The 19,891-nt window shown below is 46.6% G+C and overlaps 1 protein-coding gene and 1 long non-coding RNA gene across 2 annotated transcripts in view; one reads left to right on the top strand and one right to left on the bottom strand.

Annotated features, from left to right (window-relative positions):
• PRSS55 (serine protease 55) overlaps window positions 1–19,891 on the top strand; it is a 52,512-nt gene that overhangs the window by 20,689 nt on the left and 11,932 nt on the right. The window lies entirely within an intron of this gene.
• Window positions 9,032–15,037, bottom strand: LOC141407553 (uncharacterized). The gene is made up of 2 exons (XR_012417022.1): window positions 14,754–15,037; window positions 9,032–14,456 (listed from the first exon to the last, which is right to left on the bottom strand). It is a non-coding gene; the product is annotated as an uncharacterized lncRNA (long non-coding RNA).

Genomic DNA, 19,891 nt, shown 5'->3' with positions numbered 1-19,891 from the left:
TATCTTGTCTATAGTGAGGGTAACATCAATCTATGCATGTGTAAAAGCCCATAGAATGGTACCCCAAAACATAAATGTCACTCTTTATAAAAATAATGAGAAAAAATGATAGCTAGAGAATACAGGCAATGATTGTTCTCGAATTTTAAATGACACATAAAAATAGGAATAGATGAGCATCTTCGCTAACATGATAAAGTGTATCTTGGCCTGAAAGTGAGTAGCATGCTGACTGGGGACAAGCTAGAAGCCTCCCCACGGAGTCAAGAACAGCACAGCTGTCCACTACCTCTGCTACCTGCTACCATTGTATAGGTGGCTAGGAGGAGATGGTGATAGATTTTGAGCAGAGGGAGCCCACAGGATCCCTCTGCCACCATGTTAGATGATGGCCGGAGGGGGTGGGAACAGGCACATGGGAGGAGAGTGAGACAGGGCTTCTATCTAGAAGAGTCTATGAGGGGCCGGGCACAGTGGCTCACGCCTGTCATCCCAGCACTTGGAGAGGCCATGGCAGGCAGATCACATAAGGCCAGGAGTTCAAGACCAGCCTGGCCAACATGGTGAAACCCCGTCTCTACTAAAAATACAAAAATTAGCCAGTCATGGTAGTGGGCACCTGTAGTCCCAGTTACTTGAGAGACTGAGGCAGGAGAATTGCTTGAACCCGAGAGGCAGAGGTTGCAGTGAGTCGAGATCATGCCATTGCACTCTAGCCTGGGAGACAGAGCAAGATTCTGTCTGAAAAAAAAAAAAAGAGTCTCTTGAGTGGGCCAGGGATAGTTGGAGGGTTGCTTAAAAATGGGATACTTTCTGAGAAATATGTGGTTAAAGGCAAGCATCAAGAGTGAACTTACACACAGCTAGATGGTGTAGCCTGCTCATGCCTAGGCTGTATGGCATAGCCTATTGTTCCTAGACTACACACCAATACAGCAAGTTACTGTAGCGAATATTGTAGGCAACTGTAACATGATGGTATTTGTGTATCTAAACATAGAGAAGGTACAGTAAAAATATGATATGAAAGATATTATAGTGCACTCGTCCAGGACACTTACCATGAATGGAGCTTGCAGGACTGGAGTTGCTCTGGGTGAGTCAGTGAGTGAGCAGTGAGTGAACATGAAGGCCTAGGACAAGACTCCGCACGGCTATAGGCTTTGTAAACACTGCACACTTACGCTACATTACATTTATGAAGAATAGTTTTTCTTTCTTCATTAATAAATTAATCTTAGCTTCTGTAACTTTTTTTACCTATAAACTTTTATTTTTTTAATCTCTTAAAATTATTTTGTCATAACATAGCTTAAAACCCGCATTGTACACTGTAAAAATATTTTCTTTCTGGCCAGGTGTGGTGGCTTACACCTGTAATCCCAGCACTTTAGGAGGCCGAGGTGGGCAGATCATGAGGTCAGGAGTTTGAGACCAGCCTGGCCAATATGGTGAAACCTTGTCTCTACTAAAAATACAAAAATTAGCCGGGTGTGGTGACGTGCACCTGTAGTCCCAGCTACTTGGGAGACTGAGGCAGGAGAATCGCTTGAACCCAGAGGCGGAGGTTGCAGTGAGCCGAGATCATACCACTGCACTCCAGCCTGGGTGACAGAGTGAGACTCCATCACCAAAAAAAACAAAAACAAAAAAACTTTATATCCTTATTTCATGAGCTTTTTTATTTTTTAAAAAATTATTTTTTACTTTGTAAACATTTTTTAAAGAAATTAAGACACAAACACACACATTAGCTCTTCATAGACCTACGCAGGGGTCAGGATCATCGATATCATGGTCTTCCACCTCTACCTCTTGTCCCACGTCCCACTGGGAGGTCTTCAGGAGCAAGAACATGCCTGGAGCTGTCATCTCCTATGATAACAATACCTTCTTCTGGACACCTCCTGAAGGACCTGTCTCAGGCTGTTTTATAGTTAATTATTTTTTAATAAGAAGGAACATACTCTAAAATTATAAAAAAATATATAGTGTAATAAATACACAAATCAGTAACATAATCGCGTCTTATCATTATCAAGTATCATTCGTTGTGCCTAATTGTATGTGCTGGACTTTTATACAACTGGCAGTGTGGGAGGTTTGCTAAAACCAGCAGCACCACTAACACATGAGTCATGAGTTGTGCTCCGGTGACAGCTACCATGTCACTAGGGGACAGGAATTTTTCAACTCCATTGTAATCTTGTGGGACCACTGTCATATATGCAGTTTGTCATTGCCTCAAATGTTGTTATGCATCCCCTGACTCTATTTAAAGTTGAGGGATGTGATCTTGCCCTGGCTCCTTCAGGATACTTATCTGGGGTCCCACATGGCCTTTTTCCCCCCAAGAATCTGCTCTGAAAGGTCATTTCTCTACCTCTGTGCTCCTAGGACATCACCTATGAACTTGTTTAAAGTTCATTTTAAGTATAATATTTACCAACTGTTTTTGTAAAAAAGTTATCTAAATATTAAGGATATTTGAACATCTTTTTTTCTGAAAATAAAACTTGTTTTTCAGTGAATAATACTCAGCTCACCCAATGTATCAATTTCTTCTGTTTTGATGTTTGGAAGTTAAAATTTGTTGCTTGATTAAACCTTTTCCTTTTTCATTTCTTCTTATGGTTCAAATGCTTAGAAAGTCATTCTCTTTTCTAAGAGATTGTTGAAGAAGCTTCTTTTGAAGGAATCTGTCCATGTCCATCTGTCATGATTGCCATCATTTGCTCTAATAATCTTCTCTTTGAGAGAAAAAGCATTAGTGATGTTACAGCTTTAGAATGTAAATTCAATAAACATAGGTTGCCAAGGACACCAAGTTTATGACAATAAATTAGTAGAGATTTATGTTAGAAGATGTCACTCTACAGCATTAGAATGCTGTAACATCATTAGGAGAATTTATTTAGGGCTCATCTCTTGTTAATTCAGGGTGGACATTTCTCATCCCATCTCTTGCCCCAGATTTTCATTTCACGTTTTGCAATTCCAGACTTGAAATTTAAATCAGAGTAGAAAGGGTATTTCCCATTTCTCACAGCTCCGCTCTTGATCTCCTCATTTTCCCCCATTCTCTCTGCATTTTCCTCTCCCCATCTCTGTAGAGTTTCTCGAATTCCCAAGTGAACACATATCCACGGAGAATGCAAGCCCACGGTGAGCTCTAAACCCAGCTTAGCGTGAATGTGTAGCAATAGTTTTTGTTACAGATGCCTGATTGGTTTCAATTTTGATTGTTACACTGAAACTGAGTGGTAGTCATTCTCCACCAATACAAAAATAGACAAATGCTTTTTTTTCATATTGAAGGTTTAAACCAAATCTGAATTCAGTGCCCAAATTCTTCATCAAAGAGTTTATTCAATTCTCAGAGCTCTCAGCCACCAGGTTTAAGAATGCATGGTTGCAGTGGTAGAATTGTTTAACAATCTTGGTCACAGCACTAAGGAAAACCCCACAGCTAGTAGCATTTAAACAGAGAGTAAACGTTCACTTTATGTTTAATGCTGACAATGCTTAAAATTCAATAAACACAGATTGCCCAGGACACCAAATTTATGGCAATAAATTAGTAATATTTATGTCAGAAGATGTCACTTTGCAGAAGCTGGCACTATCTTTTTTTACTCTTGCCACCCTGTGAGGATATTGCATTTTACTCTGAGTTGGCTGTTCTCAGTCCTCCTGTTTCCCCAGGTTGATCCCCATGTGAAATAGAGATTGCATTGGTCCATGTTGCCTGGAGCTGTTCTCTTCCCCACTGAAGCTGCAACTTCTTCCTCAAGCCCCTGCAGCTCCAAAAATCCCCCATATTCCAACACACAGAGGAGGACCCTGTCTTTCCTCTTCCTGTGCCCCTGCCTCCGTCAGCCCCCTTGGCATCTCTCCTTGGGACTGTGGGGCAGTCTCCTCACCCTCATGTTAGCCCTGATCCCTCGAGCCCCTCCTCCCACCTCCCACACGGCCACCTCAGTTCCCTGGCTAGCATGTGGGGGCGATCTTGCTGATTTTCTCCTTAAACCCTTCCACGGTCCCTTCCCATGTCCACAAACAAGACAAAGTCACATTGCTCAGTGGATAGGAAAAAAACAAACTGTTTCCTCCTACTCTATACACCCCCCACTCTCAATAGTTCATTTTGATGCCAGGTGGATGGGTGTTTTTCACACACTAAGCAGTTTTCCTTGGGGCCCCAGCTGGGCCTTGTACAAGTCAACTCAATCTGATAGAAACCAGAGTTAGTGCAGACCCCACAGGGTAAAAGGGCTCAGTCCCACAGATGCCCCCCAACTAACTTCAGACGACAATCACAAATAGTAGGTTTCCAGGTCACAACTTCTGACTTGACTACAAACTGGGGATTTCCACAACCTCATCCTCAGGTTTGCTGATTCATTAGAGCAGCTCACAGAACACAGGAAAAACCGTTTACTTACTAGTGCTCATTTATTACAAAGGATATTTTAAATGGTGCAAATGAACAGCCAGATGAAGAGATGCTCAGGGCAAGGTATGGGGGAGGGGACGTGCTGCTTCCATGCCCTCTCTGGGCATGCCACCTTCCCTGTGTTCAGAAACCTGGAAGTGCTCCAAATTCTTGCCTTTGGAGGTTTTGTGGACGCTTTTTTACATAGTCATGATTGATTAAATCATTGGCCATTGGTGGTCAACTCAGCATTCAGCCCCTCTCTGAAACCCCAAAGCATCTTGAAAACATGTCAACAGGGCACTTTCCATGTTGTATGAATTATCTGTTGACACGTATGTCTCCATGACTAGACTATAAATGCCTTGAGGCTGTAAATCATTTTGTGCCCTCTCTGTATTGCTAACATTTAACACAGTCTTTGAATATGTTAAGTTTCAGTAAATATTTATTGAATAAATGAGTGAACAAAAAAGCTATACGTTTCCTGAATGTATTAAGTGCTTTCAGCTTATGCAACCTTTTGGAGTCGTTACTCACAGAGGTTTACCACCCATAATTTTCAGTTTCTATTTATCCCAGTTTTAAGCTTTTTAGATCTTCAAACTGTACTCAGAACAACTCGTTTAGGGGATTGAATCAGAAAGTCTTAGTTCTGCTGGCACAATATCTTGGAAACCTCTTTGATTCTCTCTCAGGAATTGGTTGAATCTGGGTAGTGATTAAGAGCTCTCAATTATTCATTATTCACTCACTCATCTATTCATCTCAGAAATATTTATTGAAAATCTACCAGGCATAAGGTTGTATATTATCTTAGTGGCAAATTTGAGCTTCAAACCCAGGTCTTCTCAATCCTAGTTCAATGCTATTCCTTCCACATAGACCGTCTGTCAATCAGGCCCAGCCCCTTCCTCAAGGACCCTGCAGGGCAAGACATTGTAATAGTAACTGCTAACACCCATTGTAGCCCAGGCACTGTGCTATGTTCTTGATCTTATACATATTAACTCCTTTAATCTTCACTTATAAGATGGATTTTATTATTAAATCTATTTCACAGAAGTAATGGAGGCCCAGAGAGGCAGGCAAGTTCCTCGGGGGCATACTGTCAGTAAGTGCTCAAACCGGGAATGGAAGCCAGGCAGCCTGATTCTAGAGTCAGACCACTACACTTGATATAGTTTGGATCCGTGCCCCCACTCAAATCTCATGTTGAACTGTAATCCCAGAGTTGGAGGTGGGCCTGAAGGGAGGGCATTTGATCATGGGGGTGGATTTCTCATGAGTGGTTTCGCATCATCCCCTTCGTGGTGTTCTCGCGATAGTGAGTGAGTTCTTGTGAGATCCGGTTGTTTAAAAGTGTGTAGTACCTTCCCCTTCTCTCTTTCTTGCTCCTGCTCTGGTCATGTGACATGCCTGTTCCCCTTTTGCCTTCTGCCATCATTGGAAGCTTCTTGAGGCCTCCCCAGAAGCAGATACCACTTTGCTTGCTGTACAGTGTGCAGAATTATGAAACCTCCTTTCCTATAAATCACCCAGTCTCAGCCCAGCCTCAGGTATTTCTTCATAGCAGTGCACAGTTCTGCCTACTCACATGCCGTTGCTCCTTCTGGCCACTATAATGCTAGATTCATGTTTCAGTGTTGCTTCTCTGGACACAGCTGAAGGAAGCAAGCTCCCCGTTCTAACTTACATTTTATATGCTTTATTTTCAATAGCTCCCATGGGAAATCATCACTTTTTTGCCTTACACATAGAAAAACCTTGGAAATTTTTCCATCAAGGATTTCCACTGTCTGGACATTTTCCATGGATGAACCAGGAAAATAGTTTCCAGGCCCTGACATGCATTCTCTACACTATGGCCCTTATGAAAAGATATTGGCCATAGTTCCACCACCATTCTTTTTGATGATTTGGACCCTTTATTAATATATTTAGATATTTTCAATATGCCTCAGTCGTTTTAAAATAAAATTGGATCTCTAGTTTGAGTTTCAATATATAATCTTTTGTTTGATATATTTAGATATTTTCAATACGCCTCAGTCGTTTTAAAATAAAATTGGGTCTGTAGTTTGAGTTTCAATATATAATCTTTTGTTTGAATTATAAAATAACTTTACAGTGACATTTAAGGAAAGATGGCTTATAAATACATTATGCACACACAATATACATATACATATACACCCATCCTAGGTGCATACTGAAATTAACCAAAATATATTTTATTTTATTTTTTTTTTTTTTGAGACCGAGTTTGGCTCTTGTCCCCCAGGCTGGAGTGCAATGGCACAATCCCAGCTCACTGCAACCTCTGCCTCCCAGGTTCAAGCAATTCTCCTGCCTCAACCCCCCCAAGTAGCTGGAATTACAGGTGCCCACCTCTGCACCCGGCTAACTTTTTTTACATTTTTAGTAGAGACAGGGTTTCACCATGTTGGTCAGGCTGGTCTCAAACTCCTGACCTCAAGTGATCCACCTGCCTCTGCCTCCCAAAGTGCTGGGATTACAAGTGTGAGCCACCGCGCTCGGCCAAAATACATTTTTAAAAAAGAAGAAAAACTTATCTGTGTTGAAATTAGAAGAACCAAAGTCTTTCTGCAAACTTTGTATGTTTTCATTATAATTTTACCAGGATGAAAGGAGATCCAGAAAAGGCACAGACATGTAGCATTGCTATTCTAGAGTTTCTTGAAATGCAGAGGACTGGGAATGACATGAAAAAAAGTCCACAGAGTCCCACCACGGCCTACAGCTTAGAGGACAAAAGCCTGTGGCCCAAGCAGATGATGGGAAGGACAGGGAGCTCCCCTTGGAAGCCACTTGACCTCTGTTGGGACATGCTGGACAGAACAGTCTGCCTGTATGATACCTCTCCTCCCGCCCTTGACACAGCTTCTTCAAGGTCATGGGCAAGATGAGGAGGCAACTAAGTTTCCCAGCCAGGACTAGAGCCGTCTTTGCACAGGAAAATACATATCTGGCTCAGGAAATTAAAAAGGCTTTGAGTTTCAAGAAAATCAGCACAAAGAGGGAAGAACCTCTTGAAATCTAAGGATACCCCTACACATGAAAAGATTCCATCCAAGCTGATAGAACTTCGCTCCTTTCCTGGCCGCCTTCTGAAGGAAAGTATTCCAATACTATATTCCTTGATTGTGACTGATCGGGACCCTAACTCCCTCGCCACTGTCCCCAGGCAGGCTGAACAGAGATGATGGATTGCCAGCGTACAGCCCTCCAGGTACAGAGAGAAGATCACGACCAGGCTCATGTCAAAAAAGAAAGACAGCAGTGGGTTTCTATCTAGATCATGTGGACCAAAAGGCAGATCTCCTAGAACTGGCCCCGAGTTAAAAACAAACAAGCTGAAAAATAGGAAAATCTTGCAAAACTATTACAAAAAAAAGAAACAAAATATACAACATAAACATGAATAATACATTTGTTTGGCTAGTATCAGGGGAAAAATAGCTTAGAACTGTTTTATGCAAGGACGTTGAAGAAAAGATGAAACACTATAAAACAGAAGCTCATAAGAGGAAAGAATAAAATAAAAAGGAGCTGGCAGGAACAGATAAAAAATAAGGGGTAATAACAGAATTGAAAAATTAGACCGGACACAGTAGCTCAATGCTGTAATCCCAGGACTTTGAGAGGCAGAACAGATCACTTGAGGTCAGGAATTCGAGACCAGCCTGGCCAACATGCTGAAACCCCAACTCTACTAAAAATAGGAAAATTAGCCGGGCATGGTGGTGGGCGCCTGTAATCCCAGATACTCAGGAGGTTGAGGCAGGAGAATCCCTTAAACCGGGAGGCGGAGGTTGCAGTGAGCTGAGATCACGCCACGGCACTCCAGCCTGGGAGACAGAACGAGGCTCCATCTCAAAAAAGAAAAAAACAAAAAGAAGAAAAGAAAAATTAAAACCAAAATAGATGGAATATGAATTTTGGACAACCTTGTTGCTGAGAATAATCACAAAGTGTAAAATATGTACCATCCCTTGGTCAAAAGCACTAGAGAGTTAAGTTAATGAAGAGTTACTGGGCCAGTTTATAGCAAAAGAAGGAAATCCAGAGAGGTGAGCCAGGCAATAGGAATGCCCTGGGGGCAACTTGGCAGTTTGTGACTCTAGGACTAGTCAATGGTGAGGGGCGTCATAAGTTCCTGTGACTTTGGTTAGGAGCTTAATGGTCTGCACCCTAGGAGTATGGGCACATCACAAGTAAACTGGGCTACAAGTGTACACGTGGAATAATATTTCATCTCCTCAAGAGCCACTGCAATATACTAGGCAATAACAACACATGGCCCAGAAGCTTCACCTACATGGCACGTGACAGCTTGAGCACCTTGTATATGACGGGCAGAGGGGGGCAGAGGTGAAGTGGCAAGCATTGGTGCGGTGTTTTTTCTATTTTATTTTATTATTTTTTGAGATAGAGTCTTACTCTGTCGCCCAGATGGAGTGCAGTGTCATGACTGTGGCTCACTGCAACCTCTGCCTCCCAGCTTCAAGTGATTCTCCTGTCTTAGCCTCCTGAGTAGCTGGGATTACAGATGCCACCACCACACCTGGCTAATTTTTTTTTTTTTTGGCATTTTTATTAGAGACGGGGTTTCACCATGTTGGCCAGGCTGGTCTCCAACTCCTGACCTCATGATCCACCCACTTCGGCCTTCCAAAATGCTAGGATTACAGGCGTAAGCCACCACGCCTGGCCCGTTCATGACTTTTATAAAACTGTGTGAATTCAGACTGTGTGGTGCGACACAGAGATCAATAAATATGCCAATGAAATAAGCAGCGTCTACCAATAGCCTGATAGATACAGTGAGACCTGATTTTTGACACAGGTGGCGGCTGGGGAACAAATGTTCCCAGATGACCTGGGTCGGTAGGATATCCAGGTGGAAAAAAATTCATCCCGATCCTTTTATTGTGTGTGAAAATTGATACCAAATGGATTCTAAGTCTAAACATAAACGATGAAAGTATGAAACTTCTAGAGAATAACATAGAAAATATCTTTACTGATCCAGATGGGGAAAAATTAATTTAAGAAGTAAAGTCACGAAAGCTCTAGAATAATAAAAGCTAACGTATTTTGAGTATGTACAAAGTCTCAGGCACAGTTCTCAGAGCTTTGTGCAAATCTCATTTCCACAACAACCTTAATATGGCCATTTTGCAGATGAGGAAATTGAAATGCAGAAACATTAAGTAACTCATCCTAAGGTCACATAGCAGGTGCGTGGAGGAAATATAATTAGAACACAATCTTACTTCAGAGCTCACTCTGTGCTGTCCAATATGCTGGGTTCATATTCTTGGGATGAAAAAGCCCTTCCAATAACATGAAATAAAAGCCAAGAATCATAAGTAAAAATACTGACAAGTTTTTTACACATATTTTAAATTTGTTTGGTCCAAAATAAAATTGCAAGAGGACTGAAGAAGTAGGAAGATTTTGCAGCACTTATAAGAGACAAAGGTCTAATGTCATTAAAATTTGAAACGGTCCACAAATCAGCTTTAAAAACTCACCCAGATAAGAAAAATGGGAAAACTCTAGGAACAGGTAATTCTCAAAAGAATAAATATAAAATGTTCTGAATCAGGCTGGGAGTCGGGGCAAGAGTGATCTTATGGATAGATCCATCTCAAAAATGCCAGATTCAACAAAATTAAACTTAAGCCATTTTCTTTACTGTAAAATATATCAGAGCCTTTTATATGTGGTTATCCACAGTGATTCTGCAGAAAAATTATCAAATGGAACATTTCCAAATCATGTCTAGCATAGGACTTTTTCCTCTGGAGCTTTTCCCAGGACTGAGGCTCTGCAGAACAAACTTTGCATTAACTCATCTACTCCACATAATAGCCCTATCATGCTCTCCATGTTATGAGATTATATAATCTAATACTGGCATTCTAAATTAAATAAGGCCTTATTCCACCACTACTGTGCTGCCCCCACCCCAAGGGTGTTGGACCTGGAAGGATTGTTAATGATTTAACAAAGAGGAAGGTGGAGATGAGAAGCAAAGTCAGTTGCTAAATCGTTCCTCCAATTCCCCTGAACTTCCAGAACTCTGGGTCCAGACCCTGGGGAATCATTTTAGACGGCATCTTTGCAGAACCAATGCATGGACTTGGATTGATCAGTTATAATCTCTTCATTTCCTGAGTCACTGGCCCTAACTCAGCATCCTTTGGGCCTCTAAGTTAACTCTCCAGGAGCCAGGTAAGAGATGGCATCCCTTCCCCCAACCTCTGCGCCTGGAGGGCCTGGCACAGACCTGGATCGTCCTGGGCATGTCCCTTGAGTGCCAAAAGCAGGGGAATTAGAAGCTGGAACATCTTCTTGTCATTTCAGTCCAAAATTGCCCAACCTTTGCCTCCAGCCAGAGCTGATAACATGCCAGCCACAGTGGTTTCTGGCAGGGGCGTCACAATGCAGGGCAGAGTAGGGCTGGTGACTTCACAGTGAGCCCTGGGCTCAGGGAGGGGCAGGGGATGCAGGTTAGCCTGGGTGAGCAGAGTCCACATGTCCTGTCCTTCCCTGTCTCGCGTCCCCTCTGCAGCAGGGGCTAACGGGGCACCCTGGAAGGGCCAGGCTGGGTGAGCAGCTGTCGGCCTGCTCCCCTCCTGCCTTTGATGCTGCGCTTTTACTCCAGTGTCTGCCTTGGTGTTAAAGAGCTCTAGGTCTTTGGGTGATTTTTTATGTTCTCTGGAACCAAGTTACAAAAAACCTGAAATGCCTTGTTAGGACATTTGGATCTTACCCATGAGGTCAGCTGGGGAGGAAGGGATAGAATTAAAGAGGGTCATGTGGTAACATTTGCATTAAAAGATGATCCATCTCTACTAAAAAAAAAAAAAAAAAAAAAAAAAGCCAGGCATGGTGGTGGGTGCCTGTGGTTTCAGCTGCTCTGGAGGCCAAGGCAAGAGGATGCTTGAGCCCAGGAGGTCGAAGCAGTAGTGAGCTGTCATTGCTCCATTGCTCCAGCCTGGCCAACAGAACAAAATCCTGTCAAGAAAAAAAAAAAAAAGATGACTCTTGGTGTAACGTGGAAAATACTTTGGAGAGGATGAAACTAGAAGAGAGTATCACATAGGAAGGGGTTCCAGTCATACAGACGGGACATGACAGGGGCCTAAAGTAGGAAAGACACAGCGGACCTGGAGAGAAACACAGGCAACGAGGCGGAGCAGAGAGGCACCATGGTTGATGGGCTCTGCGGGATAAGCAGGCAGCTACAAGCCCAATCTGAAAGTCTGGGGTGGAAGGATAAGCTGGGGAGTCATCAGCCTACTGAAGTCCAGGGGTGGGTGAGGTCCCCCGGGGAGAGCATCTGCAGAGAGGAGTGCAGAAGGCCCAGGCTGGACCCTGAAGAACCCTCAGCATCTACACAGAGGAGGCAGAGCTGGAAAAGGAGGCTGGCAATTGCCAGAAGAGCTGGAGGAAACCCAGGAGAGGGAGTTGCTGTGGAAAACGGAAAATGGGCCAAGAATGCTCCAAGGAGAGGTGCTCTGATTACAGATAATCCCTCCCCTCTGCTCCTCCTACAGCCTCAAGGATCTGATACCATCAGTTATGTGCCCTCTCCCTCATCCTCCACTTCTCCTACTCTTCCACATCCTTCTCATCAGCCTTTGAAGGTGCTTTAGTCATGCCACCTTAAATCCTTCAAAATAAACAGCTCCCCAATTCCCTCCCTGTCAGTGACTTACCTATAGCCACCTCCCCATCTCCTCTCATTCACAACCACAGTCCTTGTCACTCAAAGAAGAAATGAATGAAGTGCCTGCTGGCTGAAACAGCAGCTACCTACAAGGCTCTCAAGTTATCCAAGAGCCCCCCAGTTATTTCCAAGGGTCACTCCCGCCTTCCTTCAGGTATCTTCCCAGTCACCCTGTCAGTGAAACCTGCCCAATCACCCTGCAGAAAACAGCACCCACCCCTCCCAGCCTGCTCTCCCCATGCCCTTCTCTGCTTCATTTTTCCCCTAGCGCTTGTCACCCTCTGACATCATCTATGCTTTCAGTATTTATTTGCTTTCTGTCTCTCTCACTAGACTATAACCTGGATGAGGTGAGAGCTTTTTCCTTTTTATGTAGTCCCTTTTCTCATTTTTAGAATGCTGCTTGGAACATATTAGGCACTTATAAATAGTCGGAACTAATGAATGCATGCATGCCTGGCTGGATGCCCTGAGAAGAGAAGGCTTCACCTCCCACTCAAGCTGGGGGCTGACCCTGAGGTGTTCCGGACCTGGCTTCACCCTGATGAGTTGCATTCTCTTGACCAAGTCATTTGAAGTCTGAGTCTCCTTCCCTCTTGTGGGTTTTTTGAGAGGATTAAGGAAAATCGTGTGATCATTCAATAGGATTGTATATAAAAGCACACCGTGACAGCAGCAGGGCCTCTGAGACTGGCAACCTGGATTGGAATCCAGGTGTGATGCTCAGTGCCCTGTGATGCTGGCTGTATCCTCCACGAAATGAGGCAGGGGCTGACTTCATCCGGTTCTCAGGATTGTTCTGAAATGCAAACCCATCAGCACGCAGGAAAGCATCAGAACCAATCAACACCCAACCCCTCTAGCACCCCAGTGACTCACTTGGAATCAGACAGGATTAGATGGGAATGGCCTCTGGGATCCCATGTGCCTAAGCCAAGTCTATGGCCGTGATCTATCACTGGCTGAAAATGCCAACTTGGTGGTTAAAGTTGTAGCCTGGGCTGCAGAACATCAACGCCACCATCACAGCAAACTAGTTATGGACGCCTTACTGTGCCGTCGTCACTGTGACCGCGGAGGTCAGCCTATTCTTATCCCCCATGTAGTGGTAAGGAAAGTGAAGCTCTGCGAGGCTAAATAACCTGTGCAAAGCCCCTTGTGGAGATGGCAGAAGCAGAATTTGAAGCAAGGTACGTCTGATTCCAGAACCCACTCTCTAAAGCAGCAGGCAGACCACCTCCTAAACAATGCACGCAACCTAAATAGAACAGCTTCTCAGAGCAGCGAGTGCCTGCGTGATCATCAGAGAGGACACAAGAAGCATCCTCCCAAAGCCTCTGACCTTCGTCTCTGCTGGCGATCCCTCATCCCTGTGAGGTCCTTATGTCTGTCAGGTCCTAGTCTAACAATGACAGTGGGTTTCATCTGCTCACCGGGTGATAGATGCCCAAACTACTACACTGGAAGAGATTCCAAGGCCAACTTTTGGCTCAGTTGTGATCCATCGGCCAAGACCAACATGAGAGCTGGGGAGGGGGAGGAGGTAGAGTGTGGCCGTTGTTCCAGACCTCTGCCTGCCTGTGCCAGGGGACTTGCCTGTGCTTGTGTGATTTTGTAGGTTTCCACACATGCTGTTCAGCAAACTGCTGTACATGGAGGAATCGTGAGGCTTCAGCCAGACCTTTCCCACCAGTCTGAACAGAAAACCCTGCAGCAAAGGCACTGAGGAGTGGAGTGGGCACCATGACATGGCTTGTGATCAAAACACAGCTGGTTGTCTCCTGTTAAAAGCCATTCAGAGGCCGGGCGCGGTAGCTCACGCCTGTAATCCCAGCACTTTGGGAGGATGAGGCGGGTGGATCACCTGAGGTCAAGAGTTTGAGACGAGCCTGGCCAACATGGTAAAACCCCGTCTCTACTAAAAATACAAAAATTAGCCAGACGTGGCGGTGGGCACCTGTAGTGCCAGCAACTTGGGAGGCTGAGGAAGGAGAATCACTTGAACCCGGGAGACGAAGGTTGCAGTGAGCTGAGATCATGCCACTGTACACCAGCCTGGGGGACAAAGTGAGACTCTGTCTCAAAATAAATAAATAAATAAATAAGCCATTCAGAGGGCATGATGTATTCTGTCCAGATAAAACTTGGACTCGGAGCTTTTCTGATTATTCTCAGGTAATAGTCCTACGGTCACTTGGGTCTGAATTCAGGACGATTTATGCATTAGAATATCCAAACCCTTGTCACATTCTTGACCTCCTCACCTGAGGTCAGGAGTTCAAGACCAGCCTGGCCAACATGGTGAAACCCCTTCTCTACTAAAAATACAAACATTGGCCAGGCATAGTGGTGCACACTTGTAATCCCAACTACTGGGGAGGCTGAGGCACGAGAATTACTTGAACCTGGGAAGCAGAGGTTGCAGTAAGCCAGGATTGCACCACCACACTCCAGCCTGGGTGGCAGAGTAGGACGCCATCTGAAAGAAAAAAATTTACCCAATCTGTAATATTCCGTCATAGCAGCACAAATAGGCTAAGACAGTCAGAGAACACAGAATCTGACTCAGTGCTTCCTCCCTACCTGGGTGCAGTTAGGAACATGGTTCCTTTCTCACCTCCCCCTCTGCTCACCTGCCCCCCACAGGTGAAAGTTTAGGGGAAGGCACAGGTCCAGGTGAGCCCACATACCAGCTCACTGTTCCTTGGGCCTGGCAGATACTGAAGGCTGGCTCTTATGTGGTGTCTTCATGGGCTCTTCCATGGTTCCCTGCTGGGTGGCTTTCTCCTGAAGTCCCCAGGCCAGGGTGGGGCTCTCTCTATGCCGTGTTGCTTTCTGCTCTTTGTCATCCCCTGAGCACCTGGTGATACACCCCAGACTCTTTCTTACAGATTTTTTTGCCGCCTCCAGGGAGCCTCATGGGATGAATCCTAAGACCACCCCTGGGCGTATCTCTCTCTGTGCAGCCCACACTGGTTCCAAGGAAAAACTGTGGGTTCAGGACAGTCCCTACCCAGCAGCATCCCTCCCAGAACCATTCTGTCACCTCCAGATTTCCCAGGTGTGAGTCAGACCCCAGCGATCCCAGCAAAGCTCTCTCCAGGGGGCCTAACTGACGCTTCTCAAAGATGTCCAGAGATGACCTGCATTGGATTCATCTGGAAGAAGCCGTGCTGTTACAAGTGCTCAGACCTCTTCCCCACCCCCGGCCTGCCCCACCCACTGGATCAGGAGCTGAAGGACTCAGCCTGTAAACAGGTACTAGAGTTGACAGATAAAATATAGGACATGAGCTATGTTTGAATTTCAAATAAACAGCAAATTATTTTAGGATGAAAATGTCCTAAACACGGTATGGAGTATATTTATACTAAAAATATTTGTTTATCTAAAATTCAAATTTGACAAGGCATCCTGGATTTTTGTTTGCTAAATCTGGCAACCCTCATCTGCACTGAACAAGCTCCCTGGGCTGCACATCCAAGTCAGCACCACAGTTCCAATGTGTCTCCTCCAAAAGTTATGCGTTGGAAACTTAATCTCCAACGCAACAGTGCTGAGGGGTGAGACTTTTGGGAAGCATCTGGGTAATGAAGGCTCTGTCCTCATGTACAGATTAACACCACTTTACAAAGGGCTTGCAGGAGTGGGTTCACTCTCTTCTGTTCCTCTGAAGAACTTGAAGACACAACATTCCTCTTCCCCACAGGACGTAGAAATGTGGCACCATTTTGGAACCAGAGACCAAACCTGCCAGCACCTTGATCTTGGACTTCCCAGCCTCCAGAACTGTGAAAGAATACATTTCTGTTCTTTATAAATTACCCAATCTGGCCAGGTGCAGTGGCTCATGCCTATAATCCTAGCACTTTGGGAGGTGGCAGGCAGGCCGAGGCAGGCAGATCACCTGAGGTCAGGAGTTCAAGACCAGCCTGGCCAACATGGTGAAACCCCTTCTCTACTAAAAATACAAACATTGGCCAGGCATAGTGGTGCACACTTGTAATCCCAAGTACTGGGGAGGCTGAGGCACGAGAATTACTTGAACCTGGGAAGCAGAGGTTGCAGTAAGCCAGGATTGCACCACCACACTCCAGCCTGGGTGGCAGAGTAGGACGCCATCTGAAAGAAAAAAATTTACCCAATCTGTAATATTCCGTCATAGCAGCACAAATAGGCTAAGACAGTCAGAGAATCACTGGCCCAGACTTCGGTAAAGTCCCCAAGTCAATGCCACCCTGGGACCTCTGGGGCGTCAGCCAGGCAACAGTCCCCACACAACCCATATCCAACCTATATCATCATGTGCCTCCTTTCCTCTTTGAATTTCATCAGATTCCTTCTACAGCACTAGCATTGCTCTTCTCACCCTGGACCCCCTCGTTAGCACAGTCCGAGGGAGAGAATTTCCCATTGTAGCCTATGGCGGATGGCGCCCTCTGGAGTTGCGCAGAGCTCAGTATGTGAGGCTGGGCTGTCTCCATCCAGAAGACGGGGCATGGTGCAACCCAGCATCACTGTGAAGATTTGCAAAGCAATGCTGGACAGTGAACGAGTATTTCACAAGAATAGATCTAAGTCACGTTCTTAGGAGGGACGTAGACTCTACGAGGTGGTCTTCAGCAGGAAATCAATCTTTCCGGAGATGACCGACGATTTTGTTCAGTCACTTCTGTTGAAAATGAGCAGCAGTTTGCAGTGGATATGCCTGTGCCCCTTGTCTCCCCATCCATGAGATTAGCTGTCATCTTCCATTCCCTCATCAGACCTGGAGCCCAGGCTCCTCCTCCCCTCCACACCTACCCCCAGAGCCAATAGAAACGGAGCAAAGGAGAAAGCATTGGCATATAGTAGATGCGTGAGTAGTAGGTCCAGTGGGGACCTGAGCCCGAAGGAGGGGAAGAGGAAAGCCAGGGGGCTCCCTATGAGGCCACCCTGAGGGCCAAAGAGTGAGACTAAGTGGTGAGATCAGGGCCAGGTGCCTGGGTGTGCTGTGGGTTCCTGTCCCACAGGCCAGTCAGAAAAGTGCTGGCCTCCATCAGGGCCAGGCATCCCCTGTTGAACAAGTGGGTGAAGCATGGTTCAGAGCAGGTGGGGAGGGCACCACCTAGGGCCACTCAACAGGCTGTGGCTCAGCCTCAGAGGGGATGCCTGAGCAGTGAGGAGCAACCTTCGCCAGGGAGCTGCCTTGGGAGAAAGAGCAGAGAAGTCCTGGAATCTCCTCCCCAGGAAGTAGCTCGAGCCACACCTGTGAGAGGCCACCTTGCCGGTCATGTGATCTCACTTTAAGCCTCACAGTAACCTGCATGCCAGCGAGCGTTGTGTTTCTCTGCTGCAGATGAGAAAACCGAGGAGGTAAGACTGGGCAGGTAGACACGTGGGCACTTTGGCGATTGAGTCCATATGTCACTTCCAACCACTAGGCTCAGCCTGTGGCCAGGAAGGCAGTGCCCAGGCTGCTTGGGTAAGTCCACTTGGGTCAGTGCACTGAGGGGTGTGGAAGTTTTAAAAACACACAAAGTCTAAAGCATGACTGAGTCACTGACATCCAGTGAGGCCACACACCAGGAACCTCCATCTGAGGCTGGTTGTTTCATCTGGAACACACAGGGGCCCATCAGGACACTTGGGGGCCATGTGGGATCCATCTAGAAGGTGGTAGAAAGGGGATTGGGACCCGCCACACTGGGCATGAGGGGAGGCCAGAACCTCTCAACCTGACCTGGGCAGCCACACCTGAGGCCCCGGGTCAGAATCCTGGGCAGAGAACTAAGCGGGCATCTGTACCCCACAGGGTGCGGGTGCTGGCAGAGGCCTCCAGGCCTCCCCGGACTGAGGGCCCAGGCTGGAAGCCCTTCCCCCAGACATTACCCCCACGTTCACAGAGAAGCCGTGGCCTGAACTGAGCCTCAGAAAATGTTTGGGGGTGACAATGGCTGAAAGCATCATTGTGCCCACCGGAGGCTCAATGATATGGCTTGACTGTGTCCCCACCCTAATCTCATCTTGATTGTAGCTCCCATAATTCCCACGTGTTGTGGGAAGGACCTGGCAGGAGATGCCTGAATTACGGGGGCAGTTTCCCCCATACTGCTCTCTTGGTAGTGAATAAGTCTTACAAGGTCTGATGGTTTTATAAGGGGTTTCCCATTTCACGTGGTCTCATTCTCTCTTGTCTGCCGACATGTAAGACACACCTTTTGCCTTCCGCCATGATTGTGAGGCCTCCCCAGCCACCTGGAACTGTGAGTCCATTAAACCTCTTTTTCTTTATAAATTATCCAGGCTCGGATATGTCTTTATCAGCAACATGAAAATGGACTAATACACTCGGGAAGTTGGGTGGTGCCCAGGTCAGGGAGAAGGAAACCTGGGATAAGAAAGGCTCTGAGATGAGATGCCTCTGCAGCCATCCTAGAAACAAAACAGTCAGAAAAGAAGTCTTCATGACTGCAGTCTGAGTTCTCGGCTCCACAGCCCATTGTGACATCACCCGGGGGCCCTGGATCTGAGCCAGAGGCTGTCAGCCTCACTCCCTGAGCCCTGGCCTCTGTCACCCCCGGGCCCACAGCACAGCCTAGGGCCATGCTCCTGTTCTCAGTGTTGCTGCTCCTGTCCCTGGTTACAGAAGCTCAACTCAGTCCGCGGACTCCTCTCCCAGAGGCTGAAGTGGCTCTCCTAGGTGGGGCTAGGGGTGCCCACCACCCTCAGCGCCCTCATCCCCCCCGCCCAGTCAGTGGTGAGTCCAGGAGCAGAGGGGGCATGGATGGGGGCTCATGGTCCAGCTGACTGGCTGCCAGGAGGGTGGATCGCAGAGCACAAGGCCAGAGCTCCAGGGGTCCCCACATGCCCCTCCTCCAAATCACTTCTCCCTTTTCTCCTCTCTTCCCTGGCCCAGTGTTTGACCTGTCTGACCTTGAGTTTTGGTTTTGAAACTGACACTTCATCCTCAAAGGAATAGTAGGCTGCCCTCAAGCTTGTGCCTAGAACTAGCTGAGACTGAGTTCTGCCACTTGGAGGGGGACCATTACTCTGGGCCTCTGTGGCTCCCAACAGCACCAGGCTTCCAGGAGCCATAGATGCCCAGGGAAGCCTAGATCAGTCAGACCAAGTTCAAGGATGCTTGTGTCCTTGTGCCTGGCCCCCTGCAGCTCCCTGATGGCTCATTTCTTTCTCCAAGGGGATGGGCGAGACTTCAGGGACACTGGGGTACTTAGCAACTGTTAGGGGTTGAGCACTTCCCCGTGTTTAACGCACACACCACCACGGTGGGGCATCTGCTCTCAGACCACGTGTGGACAAGGAACTCAGCCTCACTGAAGATGAGGATTTGCCCAAAGTTGACCCATGGGGAAATGACAGAGCTGTCTGCTTGGCCTGCACTGGCCCGCAGCGCCAGGTTGCCTGCCCTGTGCACACTGCCTCTTGCCCAGAACACAGCAGGTTCACCTGGCCTCCTTCAGTCCAGCCTGGGGTCCACTGCACTCTGTGTGAACAGGGGGTGGGGGGAGTGAGGGGAGAGCATCAGCAGAACATGCTCCTCTGGTGTCCCATTGCAAGGGGGCCCAAAATGCATGATTGCTCAGATCACTCAGAAGCAGCCGTTTCTGCTTCCATCACTGCTTCCAGGCTCTGAGCTCTTGCATGAACCTAAAAGTCCACATGATTCCATATGGATGTTGTGGGTTGAT

This window comes from Macaca fascicularis, chromosome 8 (assembly GCF_037993035.2).
Source record: "Macaca fascicularis isolate 582-1 chromosome 8, T2T-MFA8v1.1".
Classification (NCBI taxonomy): domain Eukaryota; kingdom Metazoa; phylum Chordata; class Mammalia; order Primates; family Cercopithecidae; genus Macaca; species Macaca fascicularis.
The sequence above is the reverse complement of the archived record's forward strand: the minus strand, read 5'-3'. Positions and strand labels throughout refer to the sequence as shown.